The sequence below is a fragment of the Typopeltis vanoorti genome, chromosome 25 (assembly GCF_054136105.1).
Source record: "Typopeltis vanoorti isolate ZY-2024b chromosome 25, IOZ_Tvanoo_1.0, whole genome shotgun sequence".
In the NCBI taxonomy this organism is placed as follows: domain Eukaryota; kingdom Metazoa; phylum Arthropoda; class Arachnida; order Uropygi; family Thelyphonidae; genus Typopeltis; species Typopeltis vanoorti.
This window is the reverse complement of record NC_143573.1, coordinates 34,644,294-34,668,995: the sequence shown is the minus strand read 5'-3', so window position 1 is coordinate 34,668,995 and position 24,702 is coordinate 34,644,294. Positions and strand designations below refer to the sequence as shown.

The window sequence follows — 24,702 nt, the reverse complement described above, 5'->3', positions numbered from 1 at the left end:
TAATAATAATAATAATAATAATAATAATAATAATAATTTTGAAGTTATGGTCAAAGCAACGTTAAAGCAATGAGGCTAATGTATTAGTTTGTAAATTGCGCGTATTCTGTGTTTTGTCTGTTTTACGGAATATAATTAGTCAGCTCGCCTTCCGATGAAAATACATTCTGCTTTTAAACGTTTCATAATTGTAAAATACTAGTAAATTAATGATTTTTCTGTATTGTATTATAAAAAATTATATCAATTGGCGTACGAAAAAGTTTTATTTTTGATACACCACTGCTTTTAATTATTTTTTAAGGAAATCACAAACGTTATGGGGAGGAGTTATGTTATTATACTTAAAATAAATGAATAAAAATGAAAACAAAAAAAAAAATCACGAGCCAGCCAGGATTTGAAACCTGGAATCTTCTGATCCGTAGTCAGACGCGTTATCCGTTGCGCCACTGGCCCACGCAAGTGCATTGCGCTATCATATAATATGATGTGTATGTCGCACTACTTAAGACCATTATTTTTTATGTATATTGTTCATTTATTAATATATTTATAACATGGATTTTCAGCTACAAACATAATGCAACGATAAGAATTAGCTTAATCAATGCAAAAATTGTTTGCGGTGAATATATCTTTTATCCCTGCATATTTCCGATAATAGTGGTCCCTATGGACAAAATTACACGAAAAGGATCGTGTTTAATGATTTTTACACTTTTGCTTTTCCTCCTTTCTCGGGAAAGGTATTTTTTGAAGAAACTTTTAGATTATTCAATAAGGCTTCTTGAATAAGCACACATTTATACCACGCATGCGTATGTTGTATACGCACGGTATGCATAAAGTTTTGCCTTGATTTTTTTCCGAAAACAATTATTTCGTTTTTATTCCTACAAATCCTGTGTGAAAAGTATGGTGGTTATCCTGCATTGTCATCATATTTTGCAATTACCAAAATAAATCAGTAACTGGATTTCTGTTTGTAATTAACACTTTTTTAAACCATTTTAAAAAATAATATTTAAGATTTTTAAAATATTAAGAATAAAAGTATTTAAAAAAAGAGACTGGAATGTTGGTTATGGGGAGAAGTTGAGGAAATATAAAAGGTGATATTGTTAAGGACCACTATTAAGTCAGGAGATTCGTGACGGGGTGTATGTTCTTCAATAATCTTCAGTAGACCACTCCAAGATCGTAAAAAAACTCATTTACCATCATGCATTTTTCTCCTGACCCTCTCAGGCTACATTTCATTCCTCACCAACTGCAAAAGAACTATTTCTCTGATAGATGTTTAAGTTAATGAGGAGATTTTACAGAATTAATACAGAATCAATTATACATATAGAGGTGAGAATGAGAGGCCATCCCTATTACTGTGCAAAGAAGTGGTGAAGAAGGGAGTGTAGAACCATAAAAAAAAAAAAAAAAATTGTCCTCTAGGACAATGCAGTTCTTCTATCTTGCACTGTATTCAAAGTCATAAATCTTTTATTAGGACATATAAATACTTTCAATCCTTTGTTTTTCTCTTTATATTTAGAACAGAAAGTATTCCTTATAGACTGTACATCTCTTTCAAATAAGTCACTTTCCAATATAAAATTCTTCTTTAGTTTATTTATTATTTTTTTTGTGCAGTTTAATTTTTTTTTTTTTTTTATCTTCACTGAGAGAAATATGTACATAAAAATTTCAAAATAGGGAATTTTGGGGATTACCAATAATAATAGCAAAAATAATGACAACACAATTTTGCCTTGATTTTTTTCCGAAAACAATTATTTCGTTTTTATTCCTACAAATCCTGTGTGAAAAGTATGGTGGTTATCCTGCATTGTCATCATATTTTGCAATTACAAAATAAATCAGTAACTGGATTTCTGTTTGTAATTAACACTTTTTTAAACCATTTTAAAAAATAATATTTAAGATTTTTAAAATATTAAGAATAAAAGTATTTAAAAAAGAGACTGGAATGTTGGTTATGGGGAGAAGTTGAGGAAATATAAAAGGTGATATTGTTAAGGACCACTATTAAGTCAGGAGATTCGTGACGGGGTGTATGTTCTTCAATAATCTTCAGTAGACCACTCCAAGATCGTAAAAAACTCATTTACCATCATGCATTTTTCTCCTGACCCTCTCAGGCTACATTTCATTCCTCACCAACTGCAAAAGAACTATTTCTCTGATAGATGTTTAAGTTAATGAGGAGATTTTACAGAATTAATACAGAATCAATTATACATATAGAGGTGAGAATGAGAGGCCATCCCTATTACTGTGCAAAGAAGTGGTGAAGAAGGGAGTGTAGAACCATAAAAAAAAAAAAAAAATTGTCCTCTAGGACAATGCAGTTCTTCTATCTTGCACTGTATTCAAAGTCATAAATCTTTTATTAGGACATATAAATACTTTCAATCCTTTGTTTTTCTCTTTATATTTAGAACAGAAAGTATTCCTTATAGACTGTACATCTCTTTCAAATAAGTCACTTTCCAATATAAAATTCTTCTTTAGTTTATTTATTATTTTTTTTGTGCAGTTTAATTTTTTTTTTTTTTTATCTTCACTGAGAGAAATATGTACATAAAATTTCAAAATAGGGAATTTTGGGGATTACCAATAATAATAGCAAAAATAATGACAACACAACAACAATAATAATTACGCAACAGCTAACCACTCGGCCTGGTTGGCCGAGCTGAATAGTTAGCATATCCACTTTTCAGCCAAAAGGCTGCAGGTTTGAATCCTGCCATGGGTATGGATGTTTGTGATTGTCTGTGATAATACTAGTGGTGGTAGTGGGGAGGAGTAGATGGCGCTGATGTAGTTCGCTGTAGTTGGTGAATCGAGTAGTGGAGATGGAGAGTTGTAGAGTTGGTGCCCTCCCTCCCTTGATGAGTCTTTGGACTCCTTTATCAAAAATATTAAAGGGGCTCAAAAACACCTACTCTTCACTCCCACAAGTCTTCAGGAAGTGAGGAGTACATTTTTTAAATAGAGTGTGATTAATGATTGGAACACAAAGCCAGAATATGTTGTGAATACACAGAATGTGAATGAGTTCTGTGTATTCAATATCACAGATATGCGGGCCTGGTTGGCACATTCACTCTCTTGCACAGGCTATGGGTTCAAATCTCACCATAGACATTGATCTTTTGTGAATGTCTTTAGGTGGAGGTGTGAAGTGGCCTGATTGTAAAAATAATGGTACTATAAGTTAACACCATCTGTTAACTTATAGTACCATTATTTTTACTTAACTACTGAAAGAAAAAAATTGAAAGAGTTTGAAAACAAGAACCAAGCCTTGGAGATTTAGTGGCAGACTCTGAAAAAAACAGTGACTCACTGATTCAGCCAGAGAGGCATATGGTGAGGTTGATTGCAAGGACAGAAAAATCAGAACTCCATGGTGGACTCAGGAAAAAGAGGCAGTGAAGAAAAAGAATAAAGCATATTGAAAGTTCTTGGCAGTAAGTCATAATGCTCTGAAAAAATTCAAAGAAAAATGTAAGAAAGCAATAATTAATGAATAACATAAAACGGATTTATCCACTTTATGTTATTCATTATATATTTATTTAGCATAAAATAAATATATAATGAATATATATTTATTCATATATATTTAATTAGCATAAAAGTTTTGCTCTAGTATCATGGGCATCTTCAGTATGACTTTCAAATTAAACCACAAGAACAAAAACCAGTATATTCAACAAAATGATACATGTGAACTGCTCGTACATGATGCAGAGCATCATGGTCTAATTATATTAAGGTTCTAGTAAAATTAATTTTAATACAATTAAAAAAAAAGACAAATAAATAAATGTAAGAAAGCAAAGCACTATATAAAACTAGCTGAACAAAAGTCATGGGAAGACTTTGGTAAGAACACAGAAAATAAATATCAGGAAGGTGACAAAATATTCTGGAGGCTATTGAAAAAAGCTTAAATATGCCAGCAAGAGTACTGTAAAAGGAACCAGAGATGATAAAGGTGATTACAACGGAAAATATTCTATCTGGGCTAATTACTTTAAAAGATGGCTAAATGAAACAAGCAGAGACAGCACAGTGGTAGAAAATATAATCAGGAGTACATATCAATATCTCCTATATCTTTCTCATCCATCTAGGATGGGTTGAGTTCCCCTTCTAATGAGGGGGCTACTGGCGTATTAATGCAGCCAGTTCGCCACTCCTCTGCTGCATCCCCTAAGGGCGATATTCATGACCGTATCTGTGTGTGTATCTAAGATAGGAAAAACCATCAAATAGCAAATGTGGACAACCAGAAAAGCTGAAATATGAAGGTATAAAAGTTTTACAGTGGCTATACTGCATAATTAAGAAGACCTAGTGACAGGGTCAAACTCCAGATGATTGGAATAGAGCTCATAACATCCATCTATAAAAAGGGAAATAAAACTGAACGAAAGAATTGCAGGGAATTTCCATGCTGAGTGTTCCTGGTAAAATGAAATTTATGCAAGCATACTTCAGAAAAGGCAAAGAAAAACTTGTAGAAGAGAAATTTGGAGAAGAACGATCTGGTTTCAGGTCAAACAGAGGTTGTCAGAATCAGATTTTCACTTATAGTTGACAAATGCCAAGACTGCTTAAAATGCTATAATTACTAAAATAAAGAGCCAAAAGGCTTCAGTTTCGCAATGCAAAATTATATAAGCAAAGTAAATATTAGATCCAGCATTATTTCAAAGCCGAATGTAGAAACTTATCTTATGAAATGTTCATAGTTTCTACATTCGGTTTTGTAATAATGCTGGATCTAATATCCACTTTTCTTATATAAATGCTATAATTATATAATTACATGAGACATTATATCGAGCAACACATGGTCTATATTTGAAATGTATGTCAGCAGTTAGAACTGATGGAGGTAAAGGAAGATAGTTTCATGTTAAATCAGGTGAGAGAGAAGGGTGCATGTTATCTTCACTGTTATTCATCATCTATATCATAGGTGGACAACAGCAAGCCACATGCGGCCCATAACGTGATTTTGTGAGGCCCGATAAAAACTATATTAAATTATATGCATTATCAATTTAGCTATTAGTTTCGACCACAGATTTTCTGATTGATATACTAGTTATATTCATTATTTCTGATGACAAAAACAATTTATATTCTCAACACGGAATCAAAATTGCTTGAAAAAGATTACTCAATTTATAAAATCTACTGATTCTCTGTGCGAGTTGTAGTAGTGGGAGTGGTAGATTTATATGCACTCCAGAGTAATGCATCATTGAAAGTCACTTGCTCTGCTCTGGTTACAGTGATCAGTTTCCGAGAGTCAGTTTCACAGTTAACAGTGTTATTGTTGCAGTTTGTGTCTCCTGGTCAGTTACTTCAGCTTTTGTGTGCTATGAGTAAAAAACGCAAGATCTGTGAAGAAAACAGGTAATTTCAGGAGAAATGGGAAAATGAATTTCTGTTTATAAACAATAATGACAACAAACCTCAGTGTGCCTTGTGTGTTTGCAAGTATTGTCTGTGCACAAAGAATATAACCTGAAACGTCACTACATATAGCACCATACTGCTAAATGCCAAGAATACGTTGGACAAGTATGTACTAAAATTGTACGTAATTTGAAGAGAAAGGTTAATTCTCAGAAATCTGTTTTTACTAAACCAATATCAGTATAAAAAAAGCTCACTCTTGGCATCGTTTGTTGTAAGTGCAGAGATAGCAAAAAGCAAAAAAATCATTATCTGATGGTGAATTTGTAAAACACTGTTCTGTGAAAATGGCACGTGCATTTGGGGAAGATAAAATTACCAGTGAGTTTGAAAGCGTCACACTATCAAAACAAACAAAAGACAAAACAAAAGAGTCGAGGAAATAGGTTCTCACATATTAAATAAATTAAAAAGTGTTATTACAGATTCAGCTTATTTCTCATTGGTTCTGGATGAATCAACTGAGATAACAGATACAGCTTAACTTCTAATTTTCATTCGAACTGTTTTGAAAGACTTTGTTATTAATGAAGAGCTACTAGCATTAGAGTCATTGCATAACACAGCTATTGTGACAGATGGTGCCAAATCAATGCATGGTACTCAAACGGGCTTAGTTGGCGTACTGAGGAAGACTGGAATCAATTGCCCTGTATTGCATTGCATTATACATCAGGAGGCTCTGTATGGTAAAATTCTGGAGATAGAGGATGTTATGAAAATAATGAAGTGTGTGAATCTAATTAAGGGCGGAAATTGGGCCTTGATACACCCCGAGTTTCTTTTTTTTCTAACGGAAATGAGGCAGAATATGACGATTTAGTGTTGTACACAGAAGTACATTGGTTAAGCAGAGGGAACTGTCTGAAAACACACACACCACATGAATGAACTCAACATGAAGTTACAGGGAGGTAACTAAACAATCTCAGTTTAGTTGGACAGCTAGATGGGTTCATAAGTCGACTGAAGGTTTTTAAATTCACTCTAGTCAGAGGAAACTTGTACATTTCCCTTCATGCAGGGAGTTGATGGAGGAGAACTATGACATTGACCAAGTTTTCTGTGCCAATATTAGAACCACTTTTGGAGCAATTCAATAAGCGATTTTCTGACTTCAGTGACATGTTGCCACAACTGACATTATTTAACAATCCAATGAAATGTGACATTTCAGAGCAGCATGACAATATTCAATTGGAGTTGTGTGACCTTCAAAGTGATCCCTTTTTCCAGTCAAGGGTGGAGATAGGCATTGACTTTTGGAAACTTGTACCAAGGGAAAAATATCCTGCATTGAGTGATTTCAGCTTGAGAATTGCATCTATGTTTGGAAGCACATACATATGTGAATGCACTTTTTCAACTATGAGGGAGGTTAAATCATCACAAAGAAGACGAGTGACGATGACTACCTTCAGAATTTGTTATGAATATCGTCATCATCCTTGAAAATCGACTTCAATGAACTTGTTGCCTCACATGAACGCACAGAGTGTTCTCATTAAGTTGTGTTACATGTAGAAAAACCAGAAATATTTTATTTAATTTAATTTAACAACTCATATTTAAATCAATCAAGTATTTTATATTGTTCTCCTAGTAGTGAAATGATTTAACAAATATAGTACTCCAATACATACAACTATTGCCTTGAAAAAATGTCCCACACAATGAAAATCCTAGAAAGGGTTCTTGATGGAAGATTGAGGAAGGAGGTGGAGATTGCAAAGGAACAGTTTGGCTTCATGCCTGGTAGATTAACGACAGATGCTATCTTTGGGTTACAGCAGATGATGGAAAAGTTTTGAGAGAAACAATGGAAGCTACATCTGGTGTTTATTGATCTGGAAAAAGCATATGATAGAGTGCCAAGGCAAGGTCTGGAGGTGTCTGAGGGAGAAGAAGGTACCGGAGAAATATGTCAGGTTGGTACAGAAATGTGAAGACGAGTTCGGACCTGCCTGGGAGAGAAAGAAAGTTTTCCAGTGACAGTTGGCTTGCATCAAGGGTCAGCATTAAGTCCGTTTCTGTTTAATATTGTGATGGAGATGGTGACGGAGGTGAGAGAAGACAAGCCTTGAACAATGTTGTATGCAGATGACATCTTGCTGTGTGCAAATTCAAGGGAAGAAGTGGTAGCTAAACTGGAAAGTTGGAGGAAAGTACTAGAAGAGAGAGAGGTATGAGACTGAGCAGAAATAAGACAGAGTATATGTGTTGCAAAGTGGACAGCAGCCAGGAGACAGATCTGGAGCTGGAAGGAAATGTCATCAGGAAGGTGAAGGACTTTAGATACTTAGGTTCAACAGTGGAAGAAGATAGAGGGGCCGAGAAGGAAGTGGGATGCAAGATACAAGCGGGTTGGAGGAACTGGAGAGAGATGGCTGGAGTGCTTTGCGATAAGAGGGTGCCGATCAATCTGAAAGGCAAAATCTACAGGACAGTAGTGAGACCAGCTATAACGTATGCTATGGAAACTGTGGCCCTGAGGAAAAATAACATCAGCAGGATTGAGGTAGCAGAGATGAGAATGCTTAGCTAGATGTGCAGTGTGACCAGAAAGGATCGTCTGAGAAATTACTATGCGAAGGGAACAGTGAAAGTTACAAACTTAGGAGCGAAGATATAGGAGGCAAAGTTGAGATGGTTTGGTCATGTGATGAGGAGGGAGGACGAATATGTGGGAAGAAAGGTCATGCAGATGGATGTGCAAGGAAGGAGGAAGCGTGGGCAGCCAAAGAAGAGATGGAGGGAGCTGGTAGAAGAGGACTTGAGGATGAAGAACTTGGATGTGGTGACAGCCCAAGACAGGAGGATGTGGAGGAGACTCATCATTAACAGCAACCCCACTTAAGTGGGACAAGCTGTAGAAGAATAAGAAGAAGTACTCCAATACATACAACTATTGCTTTGAAAAAGTACAGAGTGTATTTTTAGTTAAGTTCTGTCTAAAAGTGTGTGGCCCGTGATGCTACCACTCATCATTTATTGGCCCTCGTACAGAATGAAGTTGGCCACACTTGACCTATATGGATCACATTATGAAGGAAAGTAGCATTAAACCTAATATCAAAACTGCATATGTTAATCTTAGCTCTTTATTTTATGCAGATAACATGATACTCCTAAATAAATCTAGTACAAGTCTGCAAGATTCCCTAACTAAACTGAATAACTGCTGCAATAAACCTGGTAGGAAAATTGGCAATAAAAAGACAAAGATTATAAAAACAGGCAGAACATTGAAAACATCGGTTATAACTTGAATGAAAAACAAGTAAAATATATCAGCTATTTAGTCAGCATTTTTAGTGAGGATAGCAGTTATACATGGAAATAAACAACAGAATTGGCAAAGCAAATATGATAGGAAATCAACCGAATAAATTTATATGGAATAAGAGAGAAATTAGGCAAAACACTAAAGTATCTGTATACAAAGCAGTGTTCAAACAAATTTTAACTTATGGATCTGAGAGCTGGGTTAAAAATAAAACACTTGATCAAAGACTGGAGATCACAGATATAAATCAGGAGAGTAAACAGATGGCATCAATGGCAGAATCATATTAAAAACAAGGATATCAGGAAGGAACTTTGCATTGTTAGCATGCAGGAATCTGTGAACATTGCTAATCTCAGGTGGTATAGTCCTTAAACAGAATGGGAGAGGAAAGGTTAACAAAACAAGTGTTCTCTGCCAGGTTGGCAGGAAAAAGACCAAGAGAAAGACGAAAATCTAGATAGACTGATTTAGTAAGAAGTACCTTAGAAGATCGAAATATAAGTAAGAGTGACCATGAAGTGATTACCTGGGTGGTTGCCAGCAGTGTGAGGACTTCTGTGAGAAAAGGGTATATGTGGAACTACAAGGGTGGGTAATTATGAAGAGCTCAGGAGACAGTTTGTAGGTGTAGCATGGAATGAGGAGTTAGCTGGAAAAGAGATCAATGCAGCTTGGGTGATATTCAAGAACTATCTAATAGAAGTAATGTCTAAATGTATTCCAACAGTCAGAAGGTTAAATAAAGTAGGTATGAAATGGATGAATGAAGAGATTAAGCATGTGATATAGAGAAAAAGGACATTATGGAGGCAGCATAAGAGAAGTGGTAATAACCAATCCCATGAGGATTACAAAGACCAAGCAAGGCATGTGACTTGGTTGGTAAGGATAGCAAAAGTGAGGTATGAGCAGCAGTTAGCTAATAAAGCCAAAAAAAAATTATAGGGAGTTCTTTCGATATGTTGCCAGCAAAAAAAGAATGATAATGGAAGGATTACACTAATTGGAGAAAATGGTCTAAGGACAACTGTTGCGGAAGATATAGTGGAGATATTAATGAGCAGTTTCATAAAGGTCTTTCATTCTTGTGAATGTGACTTCATGATGATGGGGAAGAGAGACTGACTGTAAGTGAACAAGAGGTGTATGGGGAATTAAGGAAACTTGTTAATAAGACTGTGGAACTTGATAATATATCACCACGTATATTCTGAAGGAATGTGCCAGGGAGTTGACATCTGCCTTGACATATTTTTTTAATATGAGTCTTGCACTGGGTCAAGTTCCAAATGAGTGGAAGGAGGACAAGATTGTGCTGCTTCATAACGGAGGTGATAGAACTCAAGCATCCATTTATAGGCATTTCAGGTGTTGTGGTTATAGAACACCAACAACTTAAATTATTAAGTTGTTGGAGAAGCTTGTGAGAACTAGAATCCAGAATTGGGTTGACAACAATGGTATTATCTTTGATGGACAGCATGGATTTGCTAAAAGGAGGTCATGTTTTATTAATCTACTTACTTATTACAATAAGGTGATGGCTTCCTTCAGAGGAGAGGAATACACAATAATATGCTGAGATTTCACAAAGGCTTTTGATAGATTACCACATGATAAGTGGATAGTCAAACTAGAACGGATGGATATTAGATTAGTGCATTGGATTATTATTACATAACACCTCCAAGGAGTCCAAAGGCTCATCAAGGGAGAGAACCAACTCTACAACTCTCTATCTCCAACAACTACAGCGAACTGCTACTACCATCATCACCTACACCAACACTATCTACTAGCCACACCACTATTATTTTTTGTCTGTAAATTGCATGTGTTCTCAAGGCCAATTTGTCTGTATGCAGTATGAAAAATCTGAATTTCTGGGAGAAAAACCCCACTACCTACATATGAGATCGGCTAACTCACCTTCAATTGAAATAACCCATATAAAGATTCCCCTCTCGTGAAGACGAGAATCGAACTTAGGCCATTTCCAATCAAAGGGTGCAGCATACTGTCGTTCTTCCAATTGCACTACAGAGGCACTAAATAATTAAATAAATAAATAAAATCATTGAAAAATGAACTCCAATCCTCAAACCATTCAGTAATCCAGGTCTCCATGCAACTGGAGAGACTGCTAGAAACTGCTGTGACTCGATGAGCTAAATATTCTGGCAGTATGGGCTAAGTGATGGCTGTCAGTTTAACGTGGCTAAGCGTAAGGTGATGCACTTTGGGAGGATGAAATCACATGCTATATTAATAGAACCATATTAATGTACTATATTAATAGAACTGAACTGCAAGAAGTTGATGAGGCAAGGACTTGGGGGTTATTATGGACAGAAAACTTAAGTTTACAGGGAATATTGCAAAGGTTGCCAAATTACATGATTTCATCATGTAATTTGATTTACTTCAAAATTACATCAAATTACATGATTATTGAAGAACACAATGACAAGTAGGGATAGGGAAGTTATTGTTCCACTTTATAAGGCATTATACAAGACTACATCTGGACTAGTGAGCACAGATCTGGTCACCTGGATTCCTTGGTGATGAAGAAATGGTGGAGAGGTCCACCATCCGAAGGCAAGTGACAAAGATTATTATTAATATTAAGAGAGACCTCCAGGGAGTCAGGGACTCATTGAGGGAGGCCACATACTACATGCACTAGCTATCATACTTATTCTTGGATTCATTCACACTGCTTGCACACACACACAACATCCAATGGTAATCCATTCCAATCACGCACCATCCTACGAGAGAAAAACCTAGCCATCACTCCCTTCTTAACGGTATTCATTATCTGCTTCCAAGGATGCCCTCTTGTCCTTTTCCTAACCCCCATGAAATGAAAAATTCCACCAACTGAAATCCTGTATGACCCTTTCAGACATTTGTAAATCTCAATCATATCACCCCTCTTTCTCCTGTTTGCTAGTGTCTGCAGTCTACAAATTCTTAATCTGTCTTCATAATCAGTATTCCAAAATCCTAATATCATTTTTAACACTCTCCTTTGCACACTTTCTCCACTGTATCAGAATCACAACGGAGACCAGTACTGCGCACAATAGTCCAAGTGAAGTCGTATCAAGTTGTAAAGAGGCAAGATTGTTGCAAAAATTGTTGCAGGTCTGTGGAATGTTTCCTATGAGGGAAGATTAAAAGAAAGAACTGTATACTCTTAAATCGTTTGTCAACGAAGAGGAAAATAATAAGTATGATTCTGCAAGGCTCAATACTGAGACCATTACTGTTCAGTACTTATAATAATGATATTGTGAATGTACTGTACAGTTCGTATGAAGTTGTTTGAAGATAGTAATTCTGGTGGAAAGGCTTGCATTGGTTATCCATAACGGTATTATTAAAGGAAATTAACAATGTATACTACATATTAATTAGAAAAACTTGAATTAATACTTAGGCATATGACTTTACCAATATTTTAGCCAAGTCAAATTGTCATCAGGGAACAAAGAACAAATTGATATGTGCACACATGCACTACATGGGATAAGTAAGACTGTTGTTTCTGCTTCAGTCTCAAGTTCTAAAACAGCGCCCCATAGTGGACTGGAAAGTGTGTTCTTGGCTGTTGGGCTGAATTTCTTAAGATCAGTGCTTCCCAGATTTTGGGCAGTTTTATACAACCATATTTCATGGTTGTATAAAACTTCATGATCACTCTCACCCTCCAGTTAATAAGAGTGATCATGAGTGATTATCTGGGTGGCTGCCAGCAGTGTGAGGAAAGGGTATATGTGGAACTACAAGGCTGGTGATTATGAGAAGCTCAGGAGATAACTTGCAGGTGTAGCATCCAATGAGGAGTTGGCTGGAAAGGAGATCAATGCTGCTTGGGTGATATTCAAGAACTATCTAGTAGAAGCAATGTCTAAATGTATTCCAATAGTCAGAAGGTTAAATAAAGTAGGTGTGAAATGGATGAATGAAGAGATTAAGCATACAATACAAAGGAAAAAGGTATTATGGAGACAACATAAGAGGGAGGTGGTAATAATCAGTTCCATGGATTACTAAGAACAGGCAAGGAGAATGACTTAATTGGTAAGGTTAGCAAAAGTGAAATATGAGCAGCAGTTAGCTAATAAAGCCATAAAGACTCCTAGGGAGTTCTTTTGATATGTAGCCAGTAAAAAAAAAAGTGATTATGGAAGGATGTCACTGATTGGAGAAAATGGTATAAGAATAACTGCTGCAGAGGATATAGTTGAGATATTTTATGAGAAGTTCATAAAGGTCTTTCATTCTTGTGAATGTGATATCATGGAGAGTTTGAGAGCAGTTGATGATGATGAGGAGGAGAGACTGATTGTAAGTGAGCAAGAGATGTATGGGGAATTGAACAAACCCGATGTTAATAAGGCTGTGGGACTTGATAATATATCACCACGTATTTTGAAGGAATGTGCCAGGGAGTTGGCATCTGTCTTGACATATTTGTTTAATATTTTTTTAAATATTTGTATATTTTATTTTTGTTTAATTTTTGGCCTTGGTTGGCTCATCCTGGCCAAAGGTTAGAAGATGACATAGTTAGTGGGATAGAATGTGAAAGGTATAGTGTGTTCAGGAAGGATAGAGAGAAAAGAATGAGGGGGGAGTGTTATTGACAATAGCACCAATAACACTATTGTGTTATTGACGATGAACTGCAGCCTAAGAGAATTGAAGTTCGACTGCAGGACAGTGAAAATAGAACATTTGAGGCTATCTGGTGTGAGACTGAACTAGCAGAACAAAATATACAGTTGGGTGCTGCTATAGACCAGGGAATGGAATAGATGATGATGATAGTATGCATCAGCAAATAGGCTCAATGAGTGGAGGACAGGTAATTATTATGGAAGATTTCAACCATGGTAACATTGATTGGAAGGAAGAGAGGAAACCTCTGAGGAAGGAAATGGATTTTATGCAGTTACTAAGGGATAATTACCTGAGACAGCATGTAATGGAATATACTAGGGGTTCAAGAGTGCTTGATCTAGTAACTGCATCTGGGAATTGTCTATAATGAATATGACCACATTGCCACCAATTGGTGAGAGTGAACATATGGTCTTGACCTGGGAGATTGCTAAATGTGTGGAATTTTCAGTTAAAACAGGGTATACGTGAATTGCCATGCTAGTAAGTATGACAAGCTTAGGAGATTGCTTGGATCAGTGCCATAGCATGTAAAGCTGCAAGGGCTGAATGTTGATAGTGCATGGAAAGTGGTAAAAGAGTGTTTGAGAGAGGTAATGGCTGACTGCATACTTAGAGTCAGGAAAGTAAATCAAGTGGAGGATTTACTAAGTGAAAATAAACTAAGTGAACACTTTGCATGAGTATATCATCCAGGTGGTGATATTGCAGGAATGAGGGAACCTCATTCCTGCAATATCACTATTCACCTCCATTTCATTCGCCAGAGTGAATGAAATGGAGGTGAATAGCATATTACAAAACCTTAATGTGAATACATCTGTGGGATTGGATGGTATACAAGCTAGTCTTACGTGAAGCAGCAAAGGAATTGTCAGTGCCCTTGACCATATTGTTTAATCTAATCCTCAGCTCTGGGTTAGTCCTGAAGGGGTGGGGAGGAAAATAGTTCCATTACATAAAGGAGGCTCCAAGACTGGTATAACAAATTACCAACCAATCAGCATATCAGGAATCATTGTCAAAGTCTTGGAGAAGTTGGTCAAGAGCAAAATAAAGGAATGAATAGATGGAAATGGGATACTGTATGGGGGGGGGGAAGCACAGTTTTGTGAAGGGTAGATCATGTCTCAGTAACTTGCTCACGTTTTATAATACAGTGACAACTGAATTGGATAAGGGTAATAGATTTACAGTGATACTGCTGGACTTTGCAAAGGCCTTTGACAGGATACCACATGGAATTCTAATCAGTAAACTGCAGCACATCGGGATGGATATAGGGTTGGAGAGATGGATAGGAGGGTGGTTGATGGCGAGATATCAGAGAGTAGTTTATTCAGGATTAGAGTCCAAAAGCAGGCCTGTGACTAGTGGTGTGCCGCAGGATTCTGTTCTTGGACCACTGCTATTTAATTTGTTCATTAATAATATAGGAAAGGATCTGAGTGGAACTGTTCAATTACTTGCCAATGATGCAAATTTGGGTAGAGCAATAGTGAACACACATGATGTCAAAATTTTGCAGGATGATTTGGATAGATTGGAAGACTGGGCTAAGGAGAATGGATGTCAACTTAATGTGGCAAAGTGTAAGGTTATGTGTTTTGGGATGAAAAGATTAGCAGCAGTATACCACATTGGTGGAACTGTACTCCAGGAGATTGACGAGGCCAGGGATTTGGGAGTGTTGGTGTATAGAGAGTTAAAGTTTAGTAGACACATAGCAAAAGTGGCTAAATCCGTTGATCAGATCCCTTGGTTAGTGAAGAATACTTTGACGAGCAGAGACAAGCAGGTTATTGTTCTTCTTTATCGAGTTTTGATAAGACCGCTTCATGACTACTGTGCGCAGATCTGGGTGCCAGGGTTTCTTGGTAATGAGGAGGTAGAGAGGATCCAGAGGCGAGTGACCAAGGTGGTAGCTGGTCTATGGAATGAACCTTGCAAGAACAGGTTGAAGATTTGTGGGTTACAGAAACTGGTTGATAGGTGGAAAAGGGGTGATATGATTAAGACATTCAAATTACTGAGAGAGGTTTTACAAGATTAATTCAGAGGAAATTTTTCAGAGCAGGTGTGGTGGTGGGAGAACCAGGGGCCATCCATGGAAACTGAGCAAGAGTGTAGTTAGCAAGGGAGTTAGAACTAGGTTTTTTTAATTGGAGAGTGCTGAATGAGTAGAATAAGCTGCCGGAGTCTGTTGTGGGTGCCATGACTGTGAATAAGTTCAAAGCGAAGTATGATAAATACTCTGCAAATGCTGAATAGTTCTTGACATGATGTTTAGGGCCTCCCTCGATGAGTCTAAGGATGCCTTGGAGTTGCCCGTAATAATAATAATATGAGTCTTGCACTGGGTAAAGTTCCAAATTTGTGGAAGGAAGGCAAGATTGTGTCATTTCATAAGTGAGGTGACAGAACTCAAGCATCAAATATACGTGTCAGTTGTTGTCGTTAAGGTGTTGGAGAGGCTGGTGAGAACCAGGATCCAGAATTGGGTTGACAACAGTGGTATTATCTTTGATGGACAGTGGACAGCATGGATTTGCTAAAGGGAGGTCACATTTAGATTTTCCAAAGGCTTTTGATAGAGTAATGTGTGATAAGTTGATAGTCAAACTAGAGCAGATGTGGTTGGATATTAGACTATCAAACCACAATAGTTCACTGTATTAGATATTGGCTATCTAATAGGTATCAGAAAGCTATGTTTGGGGGAGCAATATCCTCGAAGAGGAAAGTCGCAAGCGGTGTGGCTGAGGGGTTTTAGTGCCATTGCTGTTTAATCTGTATGTTAAGGATATTGGGGAAGATTTGGATGGGGATATTCAGTTGTTTGCAGATGATGCAAAGCTGGGACAAACTATGAAGAGTACAGCAGATGTTGTGGCCTTACAAGAAGACTTTAATAGATTTAGGAATGGGCACCAGAGTGGGGGATGACAGGTCAATGTTGCAAAATGTAAGGTTTTAAAATTTTTGAAAACAAAGATGGGATGTAGAATTTATAGTTGGTGAGGATGTGTTGTTAGAGGTGGAGGAAACAAGAGATCTTGGGATGATGGTGGATAAGTATCTAAAATTTAGAGAACACATTGCCAAAATTGTGAAGACAACACAACAAATTCTGGGAATGATGCAGAGGACACTGACTTGTAGAAGTAAGAAGATTCTTGTTCCATTGTATGAGGCCTTGATTAGGCCACATATGGACTACTGTACACAGATTTGGTCACTTGGCGTTCAGAAGGATGAAAAGATGTTGGAAAGGGTTCAGAGGTGATTGACTAAGTAGTTTCTGATCTCTGGAATGTTGAATATGAAGAAAGGTTGAGAAAATGCAATTTACAGAACCTAGTGGATAGGAGGAAGATGGGTGATATGATAGAGACAAACAAGTTTGTAAGGGTTTTTTTATAGAATCAATGTTGAAGAGGATTTTCATAAAATGGTAGAAGATCAGGGGAGAATAAGAGGTCATCCCTGGAAGCTTATAAAGGAAATTGTGAACAGGGGAGTGAGAAGCAGTTTTTTTTGCATGCAGAGTTGTGAATGATTGGAATGCCTTGCCTGAGAGGTGTGTCTGCAGTTAATTTGAATGTGTTTAAGGCAAGGTATGATGAGCTGTGTGTACAACAAAGGGACCACCTCCTAGATCATCAGTTCCCAACCGGTGGTACACGTACCCCCAGGGGTACATGCTGGGCCATTCAAGGGTACACAAAAAATAATCAGTAATGGCAGAAAAACAAGTAAAGTAAACAAAATATGCACCGAATGTAAAGTGAACAAAAGGAAAAACAGCTATTTTAAAAACAAGGGGTACAATTTATAGAAATGGGTTTAAAAGGGGTACACAAGTGGAAAAAGGTTGGGAACCACTGTCCTAGATGAGTCTTAGACTCCATGGGGTCTTAGGATAATAATAAGAATAATAATTTATTGAGGTTAGGGTAGTTCCTAAACCAAAAAACGAATTGATATGTGGCATGTAGTGCTGGCACACACACATAATTTGTTCCCTGAAGATGGCAAGTTGACTTTGCTAAAACATTGGAAGTATTAATTAAAAGTTTTTATTTCCTGAATTAATATATAGTATACATTGTTAATTTCCTTAAATAATACTGTTTGCAGATAATGCAAAGCTGGAAGAGTTATTTAGAATCAGTGCTGGTCTTCGGGAGGATTTGAATGGTCCAGAAAGGTAATTAAGTGGGGAAAACAGTTTAAGTAACTAGAGTAGGGTTTAAACTTTGGGATTAAGATATGCAACACTGTGTATTCTTTGGTGGAATTATAATGGAAGAGGCCAATGATCTTCGAGTTGTAGTCTACTGAAAATTGAAGTACAGAGGACACAATGCAAAGGTAGTGAAGGCCACCAAGTGGATTCTGCAATGGTTAGACAGACACTGACTAAAAAAGGTGTGGTGGTCCATTGTATAGAGCCTCAATCAGACCACATCTAGACACTTGAATTCCGACAGAATAAGGAATTTAGTAAGGGTACAAAAGCAGGTAATAACGATATCAGAGCTTTGGAATGTAAACTATGAGGAGAAACTGAGGAATAACCAGTGGTGAGCTATAAGGGGCTCGCAAGAGCCCTTTGTTAAATTTTTCTCAAATTTGCGAGCCCCTTGTTCATCTTGTTTAATAATCTTGTAGAACTAGAAAATACCACCGTGGAATGTATACATGCTACTATTATTGCTACTTTAAATTCATATGGATTTTCTGATAACTATATAAAAAATCATTTAATTGCATTTTGTTCTGATGGAGCTAGTGTAATGTTAGGAGATATCCGGAATAAGGGAGAGGAATTGGTGGCACAGATAGCATCAGCCTGGCCAAAAATTATTGCGATCACTGAGACGTGGTTGACAGAAGGGGATATAACAACAGGAATAGAAGTCGCTGGGTATAGCATTTTTCGTCAAGGATAGGAGGGGAAAGCATGGTGGTGGGGTACTGCTTATGATAAGTGATGACCTATGTCCTCTAAGAGTGGAGAATTTGGAAGGAAGTGAGACAAATGATTTTGAGAGCGTATGGTGTGAGGTAGAGGTAGGCAAGACAGGATATTTAGTGGGGTGTTGCTACAGACCCAGGAGCACAGAGGATGGGGACCAGGAGATGTTTAGACATCTAAGTTTGGCAAGTGCAAGAAGAATGATTGTTATGGGAGATTTTAACTTCAGTAGTATAAATTGGAGAGAGGAAGATGCATGTAGCAATAGGGGAATGGAATTTCTAGAATTCTTGAGGGACAAATGTCTTAGGCAACATGTAACAGAGGGAACAAGAGGTTCAAAAGTTTTGGATTTGGTTATAGCATCAGAAGAGTTGATAATAACCGAGTTGACGTCTCTCCCACCAGTTGGAGAGAGTGACCACATGGTGTTGACTTGGAAAATGAATAGACATGCAGGAGTATCAAAGAGACGGGAACTTATGTGGAATTATAAGGCAGGTGATTATAATAGTCTTAGACGTCAACTTCGGGAAGTTTCATGGAGGGAGGAATTGGAAGGCTGGGATATCACTAGTGCGTGGGAAATTGTGAAAGAATATTTGTTATCAGCAATGGTAAGTTGTATACCACGAGTGAAGAAGAGGACGCAATTTGGAGTAAAGTGGATGACAAACAATATTAAACAGGAATTGCATGCGAAAAAGAGGCTATGGAAGAGATATAAGGAGACAGGTGAAGAGATGCATGAGGAATATAAGACACAGGCCAGAAGAGTGACTAGTGTAGTAAGGAAAGCGAAACTGGAATATGAGAGGAGATTGGCCCTAAGATCCAAAGAAAATCCTAGGGAATTTTTTAGCTATGTGGCCAGTAGGAGGAGAAATGACTGTGGAAGAATGATATTGTGGGATAAAAATGGGAATAGAGTGACTGATGCAGAGGACATAGTGGAATTGTTCAATGAACACTTTATTGGAGTATTTCATCCTAGAGGAGTCAGTTTTAATGCTAGAGGGATAGGACTGGTTCGAGGTCTGGAGGTACAGGAGGAGAGTGTGTTTCAGATACTGAGCACTCTGGATGTCAGTAAAGCTGTGGGACTGGATGGTATTTCACCACGAGTTTTGAGAGAATGTGCTAGGGAATTGACAGTGTCTTTAACGTGGCTTTTCAATGAAAGTCTGGCTTTGGCAAAGGTGCCCAGGGAATGGAAGGAAGGTAAGATAGTGCCATTGCATAAAGGTGGTAACAGACTGGAAGTGTCTAATTATAGGCCAGTCTGTGTGCATCAGTAGTTGTTAAGATCTTGGAGAAAGTAGTGAGGGACTGTATACAGCATTGGGCAGATGAGGGTAATGTTATCTGTGAGAATCAACATGGATTTGTGAAAGGACGCTCTTGTTTTAGCAATATGCTAGCCTTTTATAATAAAGTTACAAGAACATTAGATGAGGGAAAGGCATATAATGCAATTTTCTTAGACTTGGCGAAGGCATTTGACAGGGTGCCATATGATAAGTTGATATTTAAGTTGCAGCACATGGGTCTGGATGTCAGATTGGTCAACTGGATTCAGGATTGGCTGTCTGATAGGTATCAGAGAGTTGTGTATGGTGGAGCAGTTTCCAGGAGGCAGAGGGTTACAAGTGGGGTCCCACAGGGCTCAGTACTAGGATCTATATTGTTTAACCTTTATATCAATGACATAGCCAGTGGATTGCAGGGGGATATTCAGTTGTTTGTGGATGATGCGAAGCTGGGAAGGATTATTAGTAATAGTGCAGATGTGGTAGCCCTGCAAGAGGATTTAAATACGCTAGATAGATGGGCAAATGAATGGGGGTGTCAGTTTAATGCAGCAAAATGTAAGGTCTTGAGGTTTGGGAAACATCGATGGGATGCTGCATACTCTATGGGAGGAGTTATACGGGAGGAAGTAGGGGAGACAAGAGATCTGGGGTTGATGATTGATAGAAACCTGAAGTTTAGGGGACATATTGCAAAGGTGGTGAAGGTAACACAGAGGATTGCTGCTATTATGAGAAGGACACTGACCTGCAGAGATAAGAGGGTTATCATTCTGTTGTATAAGTCTCTGATCAGACCACACTTGGACTATAGTTCTCAGATTTGGTCCCCAGGATTTGAAGGAGATAAATTAACTGTGGAAAGGATACAAAGACAGATGACAAAGATGGTTTCAGGACTGTACAAGGATAGTTATGAGGATCGGCTGAGAGAATGTGGACTGCAGAGTTTGGTGGATAGAAGAAGGAGAGGTGATATGATTGAGACTTTTAAACTGTTGAGAGGTGGTTACAGGGTTGACACTGGGGAGTTCTTTCGCTTGGTTGAACAGCGGGAAGGAGTGATGACAAGAGGCCATCCCTGGAAGTTTCGAAAGGAAACTGTGAGCAAGAGGGTAAGTAGTGGTTTCTTTGTGTGGAGGGTGGTTGAGCCGTGGAGTGCATTGCCTGATGGAGTGGTGGGAGCTAGAACGGTCAGTGAGTTTAAAGAGTGGTATGATAGACTTTGTGTTTCTCGGGGGGGGGCTCCCCTCGATGAGTCTTGACAGACTTTATGTCTTAGGAAGGACCTCCCTCGATGAGTCTTTTGACTCCTTGGAGGCCTGAATAATAATAATAATAATAATAATAATAATAATAAAACATTAAAGAAATAAATCATTTTGAAATATTTATGGATAAATTATATGCTTTTTATCATCAATCACCAAAAAATCAACGAGAATTAAATGCAATTGCAAAAGACCTTGGTATCGAAATTTTAAAGATCGACCGTATGTTTGGACCACGATGGGCAGCTTACATTTTACGAATGGCTCTTGCTTTGTGGAGAAATTACCCAGCTTTATGCAAGCATTTTGCATCGAATGATAAATATAAGGGCTTTTTAAACCGACTTCTTAATTTGGAATTTTAAAAGATCTAGCATTAATGATCCTGCAGCAATTGTCATATCTGTCAGAAACTCTACAAAGTCACAATATAAGTATTATAAGGGCTACGTTAGGCCTCTTTTTTTTGCTCGACAATGCAAGCCCTTTGTTAAAATTTCCATTGCTCGCCACTGGGAATAACCTACATTTTGGCATGTAGAAGAGCAGTGATATAACAGATCGGTGATTACCAAATAGATAATGGGGAGCTTTTCAAATGAGAAAAGGCAAAGATAAGGGGTTTTAGGTGGAAGTGCAAGGCAGAGATGAACAACGTAGCAAGAATTTTTTTTTATGTAGCTAGTATTGGTTGGTTGTGTGGAATGCATTGCCTGAGAGGAAAGTGAACCTGCAGAGAATGAATGATTTGAGGTGTAGTATGACTGACTTTGCTGGAAATGAAGTGGATCCCCCCCATGCAACATATCTCTTGATTCCAATGTGTATATATCCAATTTGTCTTGTGGAATTAAAAAACCTGCCACTTCTGTATGAGACTAGCTAACTCACATTTACTTGAAAAGCCCTTATAAATTTCTTTGTCCTAACTGAGACTCGATTCCAGATTTTTCCAACCAAAGGACATTGTCATTATCAACTGAGCTACAGAGGCTCAATGATCATAATGTATCACATGAAGGTATCAATAAGACTCTTAAATATATATATATATATATATATATATATATATATATATATATATATATATATAGGTGTAGTTCTTGCAGTGGGGGCAATAGGAATAAAAGCAAAATACAGATCATTAAGAAACATTCTGTAACAAAGCATCTCCAACAGAATTACTCTCAATAACAAATAATATATTTCATACTAATATTAATAGACTCACAATTCACTCAGATGGAAAAAAAATCAACAAATTTTAGTGATCTGCAGAGTAAATGCTTCCACATATTACACTGCATGAGTAACTGAGATCAAAGTAACAAGTGATACTGTTTACAATGTAGCAGAAAGCAGAGTGAATTTTAAATAGTTACTGTTACTGTGCAAAAGAAATTCAGCAAGGAATATTGAAAGCTTTTTCAATGTAATCTCTATGAATCTGTTCATCACACTAGTAACAAACTGTGCTTTCCAATACATGAAGCTATGTACAAAACACTATTGCTTAGTGTTTACAAGATTCAGTTGTGGAAATTACAAATAAATGATGTACGTAAACTAGAACACATTAACAAACAGAAATATTATTGTAGATATATAGTGATAACAGGAATTTTTAATGGCACAAAGACATTATATGAAATGTTTTATTATAATGACTATGCATTTCTTGACATCTTCTGATGAAGCTACATTTCATGTTTCAAGTGTATTACACTAACACATCTATTGAATATTGACAACTAAAAATCCACAAACTATAATAGTACTGAGTGGGTACTGACCCAAATTGTACCTGCATTGTGCCCCGACTTCAGATGTGATTAAACCGTTATTTGCAGAAGCACTGTATACAGGGAAGATGCACCTGAACATGCTAAAAAATTATGCCAGCATAGAGGTGAATGTCTTTCTGAATGAGGTTTCCAGATTAGACAGTCGGTGTGTCTGGATTAGTTTGTTAGGCCACACGTGGATATGTATTGAGGGGGGGGAAGCAAAATAGAATGGATCTCTACAGCTGAGTGAAAACTGTGAACTAGCTTAAGAAACATATTTGTTACTGCTATAACAATGCTACAGGGTATATATGCATTTCTGCAATGTTTTTTGTGCTGATACCTTGTAAAAAAACATATATAAGGCTATTTTGCATAGCTTAATAAGTTTTTATATTTAGTTTTAGGTTTATTATTATTATTATTATTATGGGCAACTCCAAGCAGTCCTTAGACTCATCAAGGGAGGCCCTAAACAACTACTCAACATCCACACAGTATCTATCTTACTTTCCCTTAAACTCATTCACGGTCATGGCACCACAACAGACTCCGGCAGCTTATTCTACTCATTCAGCACTCTCCAAGTAAAAAACCTAGTTCTAACACCCTTGCTAACCACACTCTAGCCTAGTTTCCATGGATGGCCCCTGGTCCTCCCAACACCAGTCCTGTTCTGAAAAATATCCTCTGAATTAATCTTATAGAAACCCTTCAGTAATTTGAATGTTTCAATCATATCACCCCTTTTCTGCCTAGCAATCAATTTCTGCAACCCACAAATCTTCAACCTGTTCTCATAAGATTCATTCCATAGACCTGCTATCATCTTGGTCACTTGCCTCTGGATCCTCTCCACCTCCTCCCCATCAAGAAGAAACCCTGGCACCCAGATCTAGGCGCAGTAGTCAAGATGGGGTCTTATCAAGGCTCGATACAGAGGAAGAATAACTTGCTTGTCTCTGCTTGTCAACGTATTCTTCAGTAACCAAGTGATTTGATGAGCTGATTTAGCCACTTTTGCAATGTGCCCCCTAAACTTCAATTCCCTAACCACCAACACTCCCAAATCCCTGGCATCGTCAATTTCCTGGAGTACAGTTCCACCAATGTGGTATACTGCTGCTAATCTTTTCACCCCAAAACGCATAATCTTACATTTTGCCACATTAAATTGACATCCATTCTCCTTAGCCCAGTCCTCGAATCTATCCAAATCATCCTGCAAAATTTTGACATCATGTGCATTCATAATTGCTCTACCCAACTTTGCATAATCAGCAAACAAATGAACAGTTCCTCTCAGATCCTTTCCTCAGCTGTCGGCCCGAGCAAATTTGTGTGTGTGGGCAAGATTTTTTTTTCCCGCCCTTCGGTTGAAATTGTATATGTATATATAAAAATTATATATATATATATATATATATATATATATAGTGAATAAATAAATAATACTAATAAATAAATAAAATATTTTTGTTTATTATTTAATGAGTACATAATTTTAACACAATTTATAAATACTACATAAATCACGTTAAATATGACAAAACAACTATGAAAAAATCTAAATCAAGAATTAACAGTTTTAATTATTTAAAAAAATAAACCTTTCTAGCCTTAATTTCAACAAAAGACTACTACTTCTAGATCTAATGTCTTGGCTATATCACTTTCAATAGATAAAGTGACTAAGCCATCTAATCTCTCTTGGGACATTGTGGACCTGAAATAATTTTTAATAAGTCTTAATTTAGAAAAACTGCGCTCTGCACTTGCAACTGTAGTTGGGATTGTTAAAAGAATTTGTAGTGATGTGTACACATTAGGAAAAAGACTTATGTAG

At 37.2% G+C, this 24,702-nt stretch overlaps 1 non-coding gene across 1 annotated transcript; it reads right to left on the bottom strand.

Annotated features, from left to right (window-relative positions):
- Positions 1-385: 385 nt before the first annotated feature.
- On the bottom strand, positions 386-459 carry TRNAR-ACG (transfer RNA arginine (anticodon ACG)). Its single transcript has one exon. It is a non-coding gene; the product is annotated as a tRNA-Arg (tRNA).
- Between the last annotated feature and the right edge of the window lie 24,243 nt (positions 460-24,702).